The sequence below is a fragment of the Neofelis nebulosa genome, chromosome 6 (assembly GCF_028018385.1).
Source record: "Neofelis nebulosa isolate mNeoNeb1 chromosome 6, mNeoNeb1.pri, whole genome shotgun sequence".
NCBI classification, from domain to species: Eukaryota; Metazoa; Chordata; class Mammalia; order Carnivora; family Felidae; genus Neofelis; species Neofelis nebulosa.
In genome coordinates, this window is record NC_080787.1 from 154,878,549 (window position 1) to 154,896,686 (window position 18,138).

General features: G+C 58.7%; 1 long non-coding RNA gene across 1 annotated transcript; it reads right to left on the minus strand.

Moving 5' to 3' along the window:
- Positions 1–2,552: 2,552 nt before the first annotated feature.
- LOC131515204 (uncharacterized) lies at positions 2,553–4,855 on the minus strand. Its single transcript, XR_009263512.1, has 3 exons — positions 4,612–4,855; positions 3,833–4,092; positions 2,553–3,144 (listed from the first exon to the last, which is right to left on the minus strand). It is a non-coding gene; the product is annotated as an uncharacterized LOC131515204 (long non-coding RNA).
- Positions 4,856–18,138: the final 13,283 nt, after the last annotated feature.

The following is an 18,138-nucleotide window of genomic DNA, read 5'->3' on the forward strand; positions in this document are numbered from 1 at the left end:
CTTGGGTTTGTTTACCACGTTGTTGTCTCTTCAATACTGCCTCTGATTTTTGTTCACCCATGTTATCAGCTTCTATAGAAGGTGAACTGAATTATTCCAATACGGTTGTAGATTTCCCAGTCCTTGTTTTAGATTTGTCCCGTTCTGAGCATTATTTTAAGGCTATTTTATTTGGGTGCGTTAATATCGTATTATTAGATTGAAATCTAAGTTTTACCTAGATTCAGAATCGGTAGATCTTCCACGGAGCCCCTCTTTTTCCACTGTGGGAGTTTCTTCCTTGTTCCACGATGCTAGAAATGTCTTTGTCTCTGGTGATGTATATCCTTCCTCTGTGTCTGTACATTTAAACAAGGTCTTGTGTAAGAAACATATAATGAAGTTTTTCCATTTAAATCCAATCCAACAATATTTTTTATTAACTGACATATTAAATTGTCTAATCAGAGCATTAAATAACTTTTATCTACATACATGTGAAATACTTGAGAAAGAAAGCTTACCTGGCTCATTAAGGATGCATTTCCCATCAAATTTTCCATCTATATTTAATACCTAATAAAATATGTGCTATTTTACGTTTCTTTAATAAATTAGGCATTAAAATAATAGTATGGATCACATCAGAAACTTTTTAAAAATATGCAAATTAACGACATCAGATTTTTTAATACTTTTCCACTTACATACTTTGTTAAATTTATTAACTTATTTTGAGAGAGAGAAAACGCGCAAGTGGGGGAGGGGCAGAGAGAGAGAATCCCAAGCAGACTCCGCACCGCCGGCCTTCCTGCGGCCACGATAACAGCACCCTACTTGGGGGACCCCCGGGAGGCCCAGGTGACTTAATTCGTGCCAAACACAGCTTAGCACAGAATAAGCTTTCAACTTCCGTCAGTTGCCATTTCTGCCCAGAGAGGCCCATGCCGGTGCAAGTTCAGGGACAGGAACCAGTCTGATTTGTCCTTTCCACACCTTGAACTATGTCTGTGCACTTAATGCCACAACAGCACGTTTGAGGAGGGCCCAGATCTGACCCCTTCCCTACGGGTTTGCACGGACCCGAGACAATAAATTATGGAAAATTCATCTTCTTCACTTTAAAAATCAATCTTATCTACAATCTACACTGACATAGGAGGACAATGTAAGGATGATTTAATTTTTGGCCAGAAACAAGCACATTCTTTTTATTTATAAATATTTACAGTTACTTTCGGGATAAACTTACGAATAAATGTGTTCGTTTCATCAAGCCCAACCATAATGTGAACACTTAGCAGCGGAGGGTGGAGCTCAGAGGTGTTCTATGCTTCCGTTCACAAGTCAAATCATAAATGCTTGTTTCTTCCCCATAATGAGAAACATCATATCATATGGGCAACTTACATGTTTATATAAACAAAAAAATCCACTGAAACCTGCAATTGACTTTGTACCACAGTGATCAGAGTCTATGCTTTTCCTAAAACTTCTGGTTTGACGCTGTTTTCCATAGAAGACAAGGCCCGACGATCCCACGTCTCCTCTGTGGCCACACCGGCACCCTCCTGGGGGGTAACGGGACCGCCCGAGGGCAGAGGCACCCCCCCCCCCGCCATGGGCGCGAGCACACTCCACCCTGTGGAGCGCCGTGGGGACACGTGGAAACCACGGAGGTGAGCGGGCTGTGTCACCAGTGGTAGAGATCTGCCCCCTCCAGACTTCCAGACTGGCCGTCCGTGGGCCGTGGGTGCTGGTGGGGTTCCGGAGTCCTGATCGCTTCTCTTGAAAGCACGCTTCACCATGAACTAGCATCAGCACGAAGACTTACAAAGTGAAAGCGAGAGTATTACCCACATGTCGGGGCCAGGAGGGGAGGTCAGGGACACTGTGGGGACGGGGCCTCCCCCAACGGCCGTACCAGCTACTCACAGGCCGCCTATGGAGGGCACGGGCCCAACCACGAGACTCCCCGCGACAGGACGGACAGGACACCCCCCTCCAGGGAGGCGTACAGGTGCCATCGGAGTCGGAGAGGAGGGGATGCCACCACCCACTCGTCCTGCGTCCCTTGGCCGATGCCATCTGCCCCCAACCCACGGCCCACAGTCCCACTCCCCTGGGCTTCCCGCCAGCCAGACCCCGGGTGAGGTAGCCAGTGGGGGGAGCCTGCGTCTGTCCTGCAAAGTGGAATGTGCCCACGTGAGCTGTGCTCCATCTGGTTTCTTGTGCTTTGATTTCACTTGTATTTTTTTAGGAAGAAAATTAAAATCTCACATGCTACGTTCTTATACTGTAATTCCTGGAAATCATTCTGGAGTCAGATTTTTCGTCTGTTAGGGAAAAAAATGAACATTTAGAGACTTCCTGCCGTGCTGGGGTGACGCCAGCTGACCGGGGCTCCTGCTGCCAGAAGCTTCGAGCGACGTGGCAGCCGCGGAGGCCAGGCCTCCCAGCGCACGGCGGCCTCCCCGTGGGCTCTCCCGGCCCTCAAACGCGGGAGGAAACCATGGGCATCAGCCTCGGTGGCGTGAGACCGACACAGAGGGCGGACGATTAAGATCACCCCGCGTTAACCCAGGGCCACGCTCTGCCGACCCTCCCACTCCAGGGCTGCCTGGAGATTCCCTGTGGCAACTCTCCAAGGGTGGCAGGTTGCTCGGGGACACTCCGTTCCCGTGCAAGTGTCCAAGGTCCCTACAGGGCATTCCTCGCCCCGGTGCTGGCAGCCTGGGCCCAGATGGGGGCACAGGAGTCCCTGTGGCCACAGCCGGCATGGGGCGCGGCCTGAGTAGCCGTGGGAACGCGGCCCCTCCTGGTCCAACAGCGGGAGGAGCTGGTGGACGACACTCGCCCGCGGACGGTGACGCCCCGGTGCTTCAGGTGGGGGTGCGAGGATGCCCCTCAAACCAAGGTCACCTGAACACCGGTCCAAATTACAGGCTCGGGGCCCTCGATGTCCAGACCGAGTGGTCACCCTGAAGTCAGTAGCCCGGCCCCATAACAAACACCTCACAGGCGGCTGAAACACCGGACACCGGTTTTCTCACGGTCCCGGCGGCTGGGGGTCCAAGGTCGAGGTGTCCTCAGGACTGCTTCCCGGCGAGGACTCGCCTGGGCTCCCCACGGCCACCTTCCTGCTGTGTCCTCGGGCGGCCCCTCCTGTAAGGACAGTCCTGTGGGATCAGGGCCCACCCCAGTGGCCTCACTTAGCCTGAATTGCATCCTAAAGGGCCCCATCTCCAAGAACAGCCACGGGGCGTGAGGGCTTCAACCTGTGAGCTCGGGGAGGCTCACTTCGTGGATAACAGGGACAGGGACGGGCACCTTCCTCTCCGTGACCCCAGGAGACTCACCCTTTCTGCCACATGGCTCCCTACCCTGACCTGTAAACTTTCTCCGTTCTACCCTCCATAGCAGTCCCACGGCCACGCCCTCTAGCCCCACAGCCTGGGCATCTGCGTCCTCCCCACGTCCTCCGTCCGGGCCAGAAGGAGGGGCTCATCTAGTCCTCCGATCCTTTGAACCTCATCACCTTTTTAGGGTCGAGCTCTCGTGCTCTCATCTAGACGTCCAGTCTCCCCACCTGACTCTCCTTAAGTGCCGTGAAACATCCCTTCGATCTCAACCTTTCGGACGGACCTCTCTTACTTTGCTGACTTAGTGGCTCTTAGGTGGCTAAACCGCCCGCCCTTGCAGCCTGTGTCTGCAGCCACCCAATGACCGCAGCTGGGGAACGCTCAGGAGACCGCGTAGCAAAAACAGGGACCCGGGCCCGCTCGGGGTGCCCATTCGCCTGTCTGTTCGCCCTGCTCCCTCCTCGCTGCACGAGCACTGACCCGGTGCTCACCTCTGGCCTCCCGGAGAGCCGGGGCAGTCAGACAAGGTACCTATGTCCCCATCTGTGCCCTCAGCCCTGCCTTCCGTCCTGACGACCGACCGCAATGACTGTCCTTGTCTGCGACAAAGCAGACGCCCTCGTGTGCACCAGGCCCGTCTCATCCCGCCTGCTCAACGGTGTTCCTCCAACAAACCTCTGCTTGTTTCCCTGGCTCCGTTGTTTTCCTACTGGGTTTTTCCCGTCAGCAAGCACGCACGCTGTTATCTGTCCTATTTTAAAACACAATCAAAACAAAACAGAGCAGAAAGCTTGTTGGAACCACACTTGCCTGCCAGCTACGTCCCCCCTGCCCCCTGCACTGCTGTGGACACTTCCAGAGCCCAGCCCTGTCCCCACGTGCCCCCCACCGGCCCCCAGAACCGGCCCTTCTCTCCGCAGCGACCCCCGGCCTTGCTAGGGGGCCTTGCTAGGACCAGATCTGGTCCTAGTGTCTCCCGGCCCACGGGCGGCACCGGCAGTGGGCACCTCGTCTGTCTGAGGCCCCTCGCTCCAGAGACCCCCATCCCACCTCTCACGTGCTCACAGCAGCTGCTCTGTGAGGTGGCCCCAACCCTCATGCCCTCCGCCTCCCGGCCTGGAGGGTCTTCCCAGAGCCCTTCTGAAAAACCGTGCACTTGGCTTACTCGCGATCATCCTCATTTCTGCTGTTAGACCGTAAGCTGCACTCAGGACACCACCAAGGATCTTTATTTAACTTTTAGCTGGTAAGTTCTATGCGCCGCGCGTACCCTCAGCGGAGGTGAGCACCCACAGGCTGGCTTTGATGATGGGGTGGCAGCCGTCCCCTGCCGTCCCCTGGATGACCGCCGTCTACCAGGCTCCGGGCTCAGTCCTTGCGTCGGCCGCGAGGAGGCCCTCGTGTTGGCAGTCATGGATGAAGACACTTAACCTGGGGTGATAGTATCCCCTGGGAGTCACCCGGCATGACCGGCCGTGTGTGGTTCTGCAGGCCACGCTCACCCACGCAGTCTACACCACGTCACTCCTGTTGTACGTTGGGACCAGGAAGGAGCTCTGCACCCTGTCCCCGTGGATGTCACAACCCAGACACGGCTCAGACAGCGTCCTCGCTGGTCCTCCCCTCACACTGCCCACCAGCCTGGCGTCAGCACTGTGCCCACGCACGAGCACTGCGCAGCCTTAAATTCCGGCCCTTAAATCCTCTCGGTGCCGCCCCGCATCTGCAGTGAACAAACCTCCGGAGCAGGAGTCCTCGGCCAGCGCCAGATGGGAGAACAGAAATGCCTGGGGAGACTTCAGACACAGGGGTGCAGAGCCCAGGATGGGTCACCCCAGGAATGGAAAACATGAGGAGCCAGCCAGGGAAGGAGGATGCCACCAAGAAGGCTCCGGAGCAGGGGGACAGAGTTGGCGGTGGTGATGGTGGTGCGGGAGCTGGGGTGGGGGAGGGCCAGGGGGCTTCCACAGGGGTGGCAGGCAGCAGGGACCACCAGGCATATGGTGGGGGGCACCAGGCATGTGGCAGGGGGCAGCACCGGGCAGGAGGTGGGGGGACCGGGCAGGTGGGGGGGGCACTGGCAGATCCCCTCCCAGATGGGGAAAGAGCAGGACAAACACTTTGCTGTCCCCCCCTTCCTCCCGAGGTGCAGGGTCCTCACACCCGCCAGCACAGCAGGTGGGGTCACACCGGCACAGGGGCCCCACTGCCAGGGCATGTCTGACCCAGAGCGCTCAGGTCTTGTCTCTTGGGAGGGGTGGCGGGTGTTGATTTTGGAGCAATGTGCAGACCTGGCTTCCCACCCCCTGAGGGCGCAGGGTGGGGGGACATCCTGAGGGCTCAGAGTGCGGGGGGGGGGGGGGGGCGGGGCCGCTGGTTCTGGGACACGCGGCACAGCCCCCCGGGCGACTTCCGTCTGCCGCGCACCTGCAACATCTATTTTAGGGAACTGAGGGGTGATTAACACGGCAAACGAGAGTCAGCCGGAAAAGCCCACCGATCGCCCCTTCAGGCGCAAGAAGAGACGGCATCATCCTTCCAGAGAGGAAGCTGGACGGACCTGGCGTATTTACCTGATCTTCTTCGGTCCTTGGCACGTTCACGCTGGTGGCAGGTTACGAGTCACAGAGAAAAGGGGAAGGAAGAAATGACCAAGTGTGGCCAGGGCCTGGGTGACCTTTCCTCTGCACAACAGCCACCCAGGTGGGGCCAGGTGGCCCGGACGTACGTGGCCCCCCACGGCCGGTGTCCCCACTCTGCCGGCTGCAACACTGAGGCAGTGCTGGTGGGCTTTCAGTGCTCGCCGGGGCCCAGAGCCTCATCTGAGCTGTTTTCATCACCTCTTCCCAGGGGGCTCTGAAGCCACCCCTGCCTCCACCCTGCAGCTAAAACTGTTCCTGCACAGGGAGGTGAGGGACAGAAACAACAGTGTGCCCCTTGCTGGAGTGACATTATTTGTGGACTTTGCACTAACGCTTTTTGAAAATCCCCGGTAGGAATCACTGCTGTGTTTCCCAGCCATGGAGCTAAGAACAGAACATTCACTCCAAAGTTAAATGGGTTTGTGGTTTCGAGTGCTTTATTATTTTCGAAAAACGTTACTCATCAAGCTGTCAAGTTGTTGGAGAAAACGCAAAGCATTGCATTTTTTAAGGAATCTCATATTTGTTTCTCACATCCATCCTTAAATAGGAAGCGGAGGGGAACGGATTCCGGGCCTGGTCCAGCGCCCCGTCCTCCACAAGACACTACATATTCGCAGAGGACATGGGGTGGATAACGAGGAAGACGTGCCCTCGCCAGCGAGACGCTGCCCGCAGACGGTGGCCCCCAGCCACAGCAACGCGGTTCGCCTTCGCAACATCCTGTTATGTTGTTCGACCCCTAAGATGCTCTCCGCTCACAGCTTTGTTTAAACACATAATAAAAGTCAATTTTCTGCCTGTGAAACCCCTATATTAATCAAAATGAATCACGCTCCAATTTTGGAAATAAACATTCTGGATTATTTGTTTTCTTTTCAGTGTTATGTATTGACAAGAAGATAGGAATTAGAAAGCCACTTATGTATTATTGATGTAAATGTGTTACCTTAGCAGGATTCTAAATATTTTATCTTTTTACAGAATTAGAAATGTCTTGTCAAACGCTCACTACGTGAAAAGTGTGTCAGTAGACATGTGAGAGTCACTATAAACTCTTCTCCAATCTATTCCTGAAAACGCCCCCAGTGACAGGTCAGGGCCGGTCCCTGGGCATTTCACGTGGCCCAGACGTGGACCGAGGGTCTGGCGGCCCGTAGGGGCTTCATTTCTGACTCACTTTTTCTCACCAAAGTCCTGCCAGTGCTCTACCTGTTAGGCTCTTTGGGTGCTCGTGCTTTCTCCGCTCAGTGCTTACAAGTCAGTGATGTACCTGGTGCAGACAGACCCAGAGACGTATTCCTCACTGCGTGATTGTACCTGAAAATAAACCGCGTCCGAGGTCATCCAGTTTCCCTGGTACGTTTACAATTTTGTGATGGAATTTAGGTGGCTGACGCGTCAGAGCGTGTCGTTTTACCTCTGTCTTCAGATACGAGGCTTAAAAAACAAAACAAACCAAAAACTTAACCGTTGTTCCTTATTCCTTTTCCTCAACTTAAAAACTTGGAAAAGGTAACCTGTCGGAGGCTCATCGGTGCTGAAGTCAAGTTGCTCTGGTGTGACCTGGGCTGGTCAAAACAGACTCCCTCCTTGGTCCTCATATTTGAGGCCATTTAAAGGTCAGCGGTGTAGACTGCACAGTCAGCCGCTCCCATGCGCTAATGACCCCCTGCTAACCCCCTGCGACACGGTGGCGCCCCGAGGTCCTTCCTCTATAGGGCACTGGTGAGGGCTCATCTTCCGTGCGTGTCCACTCAGGGACTCAGGGAGCTGGAGACATGTCATTTCCGGGTGTGTCCGTGAGGGGGATTCCAGAAGGGGTGAGCGTTGAGGCCGTAGACGAGGGGCACATAAAGGGGGCCCTGACCCCTGTGGGCAGGTGAACAGCGCGAGAGGTGGGAACAAGACCGAGTCCGCACCCTCTTCCTGACCCGGGCCGCCCGTCCTCTCCTGCCCCCGGACACCGTGCTCCCGGTTCCCAGGCCCTCCGCCCCACCGATCCCACCACCGGCGACACTGCATCTCAGCTTGCAAGCCACACGTTGAGGGACTTCTCAGCCCCCACAACCACGTGAGCCGATGCCTACGTACATATCCACGTGCACCCCGTGGGTTCTCCTCTGGAGAACCTGACAACACCTCGCAACGGCCCGCGAGCCTGTGGCCATGGTCTCCATAGTGTGGATAACATCTCATACCCAGCTTGAGACAGGACTCAACGAGAAAATAAACATGCATCTACCATTTCCTGAGAAGTGATATAGAAACCATGTGAAATGTAAACCAAAGGACTGCCCCTTACTAAGGAGAGGGGGGAAAATACCCATCTACCAGCATCTATGCTTGTCTGTCTGTCTGTCTGTCCCTACCTGTGTATCTATCTCTATCCTTATATCTATCTATCATCTACCTATCTATCATCTATCTATATCTATCTATCTATCTATCTACCTATCATCTACCTATCTATGGAGCAACCACAGTTAGGCGTGCAAAGGAAGCTTTAGCAAGAAGAACCTCCGGACAGGCTTTAGGAAGCCGGGGGGACTCACCGGGCCCCGAAAGGTGTGAACACACACCTGTGTGTCTGAGCACAGGTGCGGCACCGCCCATGACTGACACTGCTGACTTCTTGGCTCCCTGGTGGGTAGATTGGCTGGTGAAGTCTACACGGCGTTAACATCCCCTCTGCTGCCTGGTCCCTCCACCAAGAAGGGAGGTCTGTCCACTGAAATGGGCTAAGGAAGGGGGGACATCTACAACCTTTCCCACCGGGAGGCCCTGCTGCTTCCATCCGGTCACCCAGAGCCCTGTGTGGCCACGCCGCCCCCGTCAGCTCCCTCCTGGAGACGTTGCCTCCCGAGTGGTGTCCAACCCAGAGGGCACCTCCAGGGAAGGGACATTTAGAACAGGTGTGGGGGGCACAGTGCGGAGATGTTCTAACGTCCACAGAACTGCGCCCTCCTCAGGCCACACGTGACAGCTAAGCCCACGCGAGGCCTCGCCAGCACACGGTGCTGATCCCGCGGAACCTCCCTGGATGCCAGCTCGAGACCTGGCCACAAACCGCCGGTCTCCCGAACAGCTGTGCTTTGTCACCAGGGGAGGGAGGGCCTCCATGCAGGTGAGTCCTCCCATCACGGGGGTAACTGTGGTCAAGGTGGCGACTTTCACAGCCGTGAGCCTGAGCAACGGGCCTGCCCAGCCACACCGGGTCCCCGTCGGTCACAGGGCCGGCTGCTTTGTCTGGTGTCCGTCCACACCGTGGACGGGGGAGTGTCTTTGAGAAGACCTCCATGGGACACACGTTCTAGGATGTACTGTTGGGTAAAGCTCCCATCCTCGTTCACACGGCATGTTTGCGTCTGAAAATTGGGCCCCAGTGAAATGCTGAAGAACAGGCAGGGCCTGAATGGGGCAGGAGAGACAGCACGGGGACTGGCCACCATGGCCCGTCAGGCCCGGGCAGAGGACCGGGATGGCCCGGGGTCGGCCACTGCTCAGGTCGGCACAGCTCAGGGCCTGGCCAGGAAGACACAGAACATCCGACATACATCGCTAGTCACCCCGCCGCACCTAGGTCACGGAGGGCGTCTCACGGACGGCGCGTCAGAGCACGCAGGTGCCAGGCTCCGCGGGACCACTTGGCACGGACTCTCCTCGCACGTCCCCGCGCCCCGGGCCCGGCTGATGGGCGTGGACGGACTTCCCCAAGGCCCACGTTGGGAAAGGGCCAGAGCACACACCCCACGCAGGCAGGCCCCCCGTAAGCAGAGGACGGTCAGGCGGATGAAGGAGGGCCCAGGTGAACACAGGTGAAATGTAGCACCTGCCCGGAGTTCGGTCCTTGGTCCCCCGATCAGACTGCGTCAGTGGCCCCCGAACCCGAGACGCACCAACAGGCTTTCCGCAGCCTCCCGCCTTCCCAGAGGCCCCCTACTCAAGCTGACGTCCTGCCAGCAGCGGTTGGGAGCGAGGCTGGGGTCACAAATCCGTCCACCCGCACGGCCTCCATGGGCAGTGTGCCAAGCTGGTCCTCCTCGCCTCGATTTCTCTTTATCTGCAATCTCGCGGAAGAAGACTCCATGTTTATTCCTCTCCAGCCATAGGACAAGCTTTTCCCCATCTGGCTCAACACTGAGGAATGCTTTCCCTGGGTCTCCAGACGCCCAGAGACCCAGGAGGCCGGCGCGTCCGGGGGCACGGAGGCTGCGCCTTCCTCCCCAAATATCCCGTTAGGTCATTCTTGCTCCCACCACAAGAATTTTGACAAACTGGGAATCGTAATGTGGTAACTAATGACAGGTTATCACAGGCAAATAGGAAATTGAAAGTTCAAGTGAAAACAAAGTCGGAGGTAACAGCCCAGACCAGGCAAGCCCACAGGGGAATTTCTTTGTCCCCCAGGCTGTGGGGGACTCACCTGGTGACATGTGGCAGGAGGAAACTGGTGCTAGTTGGAAGGATGCCTTAGAGCATTGAAAGAATATTTTAAGCATAAAATATTTAAGGAATATTTTAAAATATTTTAATTTTTTAATGTTTATTTTTGAGAGAGAAAGGAGAGACAAAACACAAGCGGGGGAGGTGCAGAGAGAGAGGGAAACATAGAATCGGAAGCAGCTTCAGGCTCTGAGCTGTCAGCACAGAGCCCGACGCAGGGCTCCAGCTCACGAACCGTGAGATCATGACCCGGACCGAAGTCGAACAATTAACCACCCAGGCGCCGCAGGAATATTTTAAAGATTTTAATTAATTTAGTAATTTATCAAAGTCTGAGAAAGGAAATAGTCCTAAAATAAATGATGTTTCATTAGTTCTAGGACTGTGATTAGCCACGATGGATTATGGTTAATTATTAATAACCATGATTAGTCATGCAACCACTTGATTCCCGGTCACTGAAGGGCACAGAGGTACAATCTTGTTTGCTCTATTTGCAAAGTAGGTCTTGGATCCACCCAGACTTTGTTATGGGGAAGGGTGAGAAGAGCTCTACAGGAGTTTCCTGTCTGGGCTGCATGCCCAGGGCCCTCCAGGCCTCCTCTGGGCCGGACCTTCCCTCCGCAGTGGGCTCACGGTGTCCACTCGGGGCACCCTGACATCTGTGTCCAGAGATGGCGACAATGTGCAGAAGTACTTGGGAATCCTGGGCCAGAGAGCCTCCTGTGTCTCCATGACCCTCCGAGGCAGAGACCCCCTCAGTCGGGACCCCCACGGATCCCTGGGGTAGACGATGGGGGGAGGGACTCATGAAAGACGTTTTGCCCAATGTAGCCTCTTCTCTTCCTTGAGAAAAAGGAAAAATGTTCAACAGTGTTGTTCTGAAATTAAAAAGCTGCCTCTTCAGACTTTGTTGGAAGACACAACGGAGTCCGCCTGGGGCCCCAGACGGGCTGCACCAGGTCTGGCTGTGCCTGGAGTCGGTGGGCTCCACCTTGGCACGCCGCTTCCTGAGGACCCGACATCTGCCCTGCTCCAGGCCTGCCCACCCTGCCCAGAAAGACTGGGGTGAATGTGCCACATCAGCCTTGGGGCTGAGACAAAGGGGGTGGCCGAGCCTTGTGTCCCGGACATCGGGAGAACCGCCAAACCTGGGGCCACCGCGTGTGCACGGAGTGGGAAAGGGATCGCCCGGTCAGCGCCAGTGATGAACACTCCTGGGAAGGCTGAACGTGCTCCCCAGGGAAGTCTGTTCTCCTCCAAGCCCTCACCCGCGCATTTCCCTCCCAGCGGCTCGGCTCCTGAAACGAACACACCCTCCCTCTGCTGCCCGCACTGGCCCCTGCCCAGGCACCGTGCCCTTCACACGTCACCTCTCTACAGAGGTCCCCACTGACGCCTCGGTGGCCCCTCCACGCTGTCACCAGGCTTTACGTTCTTCACAGAGGGGTCACTCCCGGGTGCTCCCTGGCGCGTGCGGGTGAGGACCGGCCACCTCTCAGCCCCTAACTACCCCAAGCTTAGGGGAACAGGGACCTGGAAGGTGCTGGCAGGTGCCCACAGGACGGAGGCATCCAAGATGTCCAGTGATGAGAACCAAAAGTCAGTCATTGAGAGAGACGCAGTGTGACAGAAGGAACGACCGTGCCGCACGGGCACGCGGGAATAGAGGGCTAGCGGCCTTGGGGTCACCCCGGACGAGGTGGGTGGCAGGGGCGGGAAGCATGGCCTCGATCATTACAATGCTGAGCCGTTGACAAGGTCCTTGCTCTTACCGTGTCAGCCTAAGGGTACACGTCTCCCTCACAGAAGATGACGCTGAAACCCAAAGAATCGCAGAAATGTGAACAGGACACACACCCGCCTCGCGCCCAGGGCGGCGGAGCCGGACCCGTCAGGGCGCCACCCCCACGGAAGGTGAGCTCCAAGGCTGGCCCCCGCAGAAGCCGGGACTCCACCTGGACGACGGGGGAGAGGACGTGCCCTGTGGGAGACGCCGAGGTCCGGGCTGAGGTCTCGCTGGCATCGGGGCCGGGGCCCGGAAAGCAAGCGGGCGCGGGCAGCGGAGGGTTCTGTGCAGCCACGCGAGCCGAGAGCCGCCAGTCAGAGAAGAGCGGCGGCGTCGGACAGCGGCCCTCCCGGAGCACCTGGGTGACACTCGCCTACAGAGAGATGGCCAAGGAACCAGCGAGCGGCCCGGGTTCACACGAAGACGTGAGCGGCGGCCGGCGGTTCTTGACCAGACGCGGGTCCGGTTGGGCCCCTGAAGGCGCCACCCCAGGGAGCACAGGCCCGAACACGTGGCAGCCTGGGCCATCGGCCAAGCCGAAGTGGACAGAGAAGTCGGCTTTATGCTCCAAGATGGGTTGAGAATAGGCCCCCAGCAACTTTGTCTGGTGGAATTGTACGTTTAGGCTTTTATGCCTGTGCTTTGCATTGGAAAAGCTCCAACTATTTTACGACCTGAAAACACATCGTCTTGCTGTTTGTTCTCAGTACCGCGTCTGTAACCTCTCACAACATTTTTTTAAAAGTCCCCCTTTGGGAGTGAAGAAATAAATGTTATTCGTTATGACAATTACCGCATTACGTTTATGCATCCCCTTGACAAAGAGTTTGTAACAGTAAGAGGACGCGTCTCCCGGAGGCCGGATGAGGTTTCCACGTGCACCGCATGTGGCCGGTGGTGGCACCGCAGGTGTGGGACAGGCGTCCAGACGTTGAGGCGGGAGCCGAGGACGGTACCAAGAGACAATGGCGGACCCGGTATCCGAACTCCAAACCACGTGGTCTCCAGCGCACAGAGACGTGGGATCTGTGGGTCCCCTTTTGTTTCCGGCTTCCCTGAAAGCCACCGAGGTGCGGGCCCCCCGCACAGAGAGGCCAGCCCGTGACAGAGGGCGGTCCGCTCACTTCAGGGGACAGCAAACAGTCCTGCTTGGTAGAGTTGGACCATCTCTCATCAAAGGAACCTCCCAGAACCCGCGTCTTACTTGACGCTGAGAACTGACCATTGTTGTGAGCGTGTGCTTCCCAGGGCGAGCTGGAGCGTGACAGGGAGCACTCCGGTGGCACATGTGCTGGGAGGAGCTGGGTGTTCCAGGTCAGTGACGCCCCCTCCTCCCTCCGTGGCTGCCCCTCCTCCACCGCCCCCCCTCCGAGACGGCAAACCTCGCAGGGCTCAGCTGTCGGCCACCCCAGGTGCCCGGTCCACACCCACAAGCTTCTTCACCAAAAGCCCTGGATTCTGTGTCACCTTTGGGTTAGAATCACGGTTCTGTTCTTCCCCGAAAGGTTCAGAGTTTGCAGGTGGGTTTCCTCGTCACCACTGATGGCGGCAGGTGGAGTATGAATTGGATACGACGTCGTAAACGACCGTCACAAATGGGCCTCATCGTGGGTTCCGTGGCTCGAACCACACGCAGCATTACGGCAGCCTGAGGAAGGACGATCGCCTCTTCCAGGAGGGCCTCACGCGGGCTGTGCCTTCCATCCAGCATGGCGCCCTCCTTGTTCTGCCCCGAGGCTCTGGAGCACGTTTCCAGGGCGGGGAGTGGCTCCTAGGCTGCAAGAACGTCTCCTTACGGATCGAATTATGAGTATGCCTCATGCACTGGTTTCACTTCCTCGGGAAAGTTTACAGAGTCGCAGCAAACTTTTGAGGCAAAGTTTCACGGAGAAGCTCAGAGAAGTTGAAATACTCCCATTCTCCACCCTCCCCTCTTGCCATAAAACGCCACCTCTCCTCAAACACCACCTAGAACGCGAATGCCTCTTGGTAACAGGGGAGACTCGTGTGCAAATGTGGCCGGATTGTTCCTGCAGATACAACCCTTGATAATACTCTGAAGACCTCGGTTCTCAAGCTCTCTGAGTTAATCGTTCTGGGACATCATTGAACAGAGACAGCTTCTAACGGAGGACCAGGGCACCAGGCTCGTGCCAGGGACCGGAGCCTCGCAACCCCCTCGGAGCCCAGAGATGAAAGCTCCATCCAGCCGCTCAGCCAGACGCCGGCCAGTTGGGCACTTTCATTTTCTCTTCGCCTCCTCGTCAGACGCGGCATGAGGACCAGTCCACACCGCGGGAGCCCGGTCCTGACCTCGTCCACACTGAGCCTCCTCCGTGCCTCCAGTGTCCTCCCGCGGTCCCTTCTGCTGTTAGCACAAGCATGGCTTCCCCGGACGCCCCAGTCACCCCACCTCACCCCATAAACCAGCAAGACCCACCACTCTCCTCACTATGATCTTTTCCCAAACCCACTAATTGACCCCGCCCTGGCCGCCCGCCCTGTTGGATGCTGGTGAGGCTCCCATGGGTGCAGGTGCCTCTGGAAGTGTGGTCACCACACTTTTGGCCGGTGGGGAGACCCCAGGGGGACAGGACCCAGCCTCTGGTCTCCAGGCGGGGAGACCCCGGGGGGACAGGACCCAGCCCCTGGTCTCCAGGCGGGGAGACCGCGGGGGGACAGGACCCAGCCCCTGGTCTCCAGGCGGGGAGACGCCAGGGGCGGCAGGACCCAGCCCCTGGTCTCCAGGCGGGGAGACCCCGGGGGGGGGCAGGACCCAGCCCCTGGTCTCCAGGCGGGGAGACCCCGGGGGGGGGGGCAGGACCCAGCCTCTGGTCTCCAGGCGGGGAGACCCCGGGGGGGGGGGGGCAGGACCCAGCCTCTGGTCTCCAGGCGGGGAGACCCCGGGGGGGGGCCAGCCCCTGGTCTCCAGGCGGGGAGACCCCGGGGGGACAGGACCCAGCCCCTGGTCTCCAGGCGGGGAGACCGCGGGGGGACAGGACCCAGCCCCTGGTCTCCAGGCGGGGAGACCCCGGGGGGACAGGACCCAGCCCCTGGTCTCCAGGCGGGGAGACGCCAGGGGCGGCAGGACCCAGCCCCTGGTCTCCAGGCGGGGAGACCCCGGGGGGGCAGGACCCAGCCCGTGGTCTCCAGGAGGGGAGACCGCGGGGGGACAGGACCCAGCCTCTGGTCTCCAGGCGGGGAGACCCCGGGGGGACAGGACCCAGCCCCTGGTCTCCAGGCGGGGAGACCCCGGGGGGACAGGACCCAGCCCCTGGTCTCCAAGCGGGGAGACGCCGGGGGCACAGGACCCAGCCCCTGGTCTCCAGGCGGGGAGACCGCGGGGGGACAGGACCCAGCCCCTGGTCTCCAGGCGGGGAGACCGCGGAGGGACAGGACCCAGCCCCTGGTCTCCAGGCGGGGAGACCCCGGGGGGGCAGGACCCAGCCCCTGGTCTCCAGGCGGGGAGACCGCGGAGGGACAGGACCCAGCCCCTGGTCTCCAGGCGGGGAGACCCCGGGGGGGCAGGACCCAGCCCCTGGTCTCCAGGCGGGGAGACCCCGGGGGGGCAGGACCCAACCCCTGGTCTCCAGGCGGGGAGACCGCGGAGGGACAGGACCCAGCCTCTGGTCTCCAGGCGGGGAGACGCCAGGGGCACAGGACCCAGCCTCTGGTCTCCAGGCGGGGAGACCGCGGGGGGGCAGGATCCAGCCCCTGGTCTCCAGGCGGGGAGACCGCGGGGGGGCAGGACCCAGCCTCTGGCCTCCAGGCGGGGAGACCGCGGGGGGGCAGGACCCAGCCTCTGGCCTCCAGGCGGGGAGACCGCGGGGGGGCAGGACCCAGCCTCTGGTCTCCAGGCGGGGAGACCGCGGGGGGGCAGGACCCAGCCCCTGGTCTCCAGGCGGGGAGACCCCGGGGGGACAGGACCCAGCCCCTGGTCTCCAAGCGGGGAGACCGCGGGGGGACAGGACCCAGCCCCTGGTCTCCAGGCGGGGAGACCGCGGGGGGACAGGACCCAGCCTCTGGTCTCCAAGGCACCTGCCAGCATGGCTTCAGGCACCAGAGAGCCAGTTTGACATCAGCGGGGTGTGGAGGGTGGCCAGGTCAGCAGGATGGAGACGTGGCCACTCCCCAAGTCTGTCTCCGCGGTGGCTTTCAGGCCGGCTCATGGCAGAGGGGGGTGGCCTTGAGGGGCTCCGGCTCCTCAGCTCCCGCCCCCTCCAGGCTGGCCGTCAGCTGGGCCAGAAGCCGGGACTGTGCCAGCACACCTGCCTTGCCAGCGGGGCCCTGCTGGGCTGGGCCTGGGGGGCTCTGTGGGCGGAGGGGGCTGGGCAGGAGGAAGGACCCTGTTTCTCCTGGGTGGTTCCAGGTCCCATGGCGTCCTGCACCCCATGGTGGGGTTCCTTCTGCAGGGTCACTGCCTCGGGGGACACCAGCCCGGCAAGACCCCACCCTGCCCAGAGGAACCAGCACCAAAGGACCCGTCCCTCCTCCGGGTCCCCGTTTTTGCAGACCTGACCTCGTGTGATGGCTCCCGTGTTTCCTCACGTCGAAGCTTGGACTTGAGCTCAAACAACAGTCACCAAAAGGTTTTAAGCAAGTAAGAAACATCCCCAGGGTTCTGTTTTCAAGAGGTCGTCTCTCCGTTAGGTGGAGAACAGAGGGAAGTCGGCTGAGGGGGGCGGGGAGGGGACCAGGAAGGAATGACCGAGCTCTCATACCTGCAAGTGGCCTAAGTTACAGGACGTGGCACCAGGGGAGGCCACCCTCTGAGACTTTTCCTTACAAAAAGCGATGCCACACAGATCGTGGCAACGGCACATTTCACAAAAAACCTTGACTTTCAAACAAGAGGCTTGGATGATTCAGGGTAGCGTTCACTCACCCTAGCAACGGTCTGTTACAGCTCAAGAGGAGTGAAGGGGGAAGGGTGTCGTCTGTACTGAGCGCGGGGCTCACGCTGGGCCTGCGTGAGGGGAGGTCTGCTGCCCACGGTGCTTTGCCCTCGGCGTGTAAAACGGACGCACTTCACCACAACCAAGGGGTCACGAAACTCCTGCAAGCTCCTGGGATGAGGCTCCTTTTTCCATCCCAGACGATCGGGAACAGACATTTGTGGGGTTTTGTTCACTTACCTCGGCCAGAAAGCCTGGTATTTGTGCTTTAACGTCACTGATGCAGAAAGGCCGACACTGTTTTTATCACCAGGGACAAGGAGACAGGTCAGCAGCGGCCGTGACATGTGGCGCAGACGTGGGCCAGGCAGAGCCTCTCAAGCCCGAGCCGCCGGCGAGTGAAAGCTGCGTCCCCCCAGAGCGCGGGTGGTGGCCGCGCAGCGGGAAAACCCTTTCTGTGGCCTGTTGATTGTTCGGGGGGCTCGTCCTGTTTTATTGCTCTGGTTTTGACGGCTCTCTCACTCAGCAGAGCGTATGTCACATGAGCCGCGGCGGTGGGGCAGGTTTGCGGGTGTTCCGGAAGCCAGGGCTGACGTCAGGGTGTCTGCGAGACACGGCCCGGCTGGACGCGGCCAGGCCTTCCCTGACACGGGCGCCTCTGCATTCACCCGGACTCTGTGCCTCCTGAAGGTGGGTTGTGACTACGACCCAGAGCCTCCAGAGCCTCTCAAGCCCCTGCCCTCGACTCAGACGTCTTTGCCGTCGGATACAAAATACGCGGAATTTGGTACCTTTGTTGCTAACACTTGACACTGTCTTTCATCCAACGTGTCTGCATCAAACCGTCCTTGGCCGCATGGCACTGAGCATAGGTGGCTGTCAAATATCCCACGCTTTGTAACCAGATTTCGCTTGTGCAGCCGCCGAGGAAACCCTCGATCACGGGTGCAGGTCAAGCCCGAGTCCGAAAGGGGGCTGAGCTCACCTGCCAGCTTCTCAGGGAAGCTTCCTGAGCTCAGCCCCAA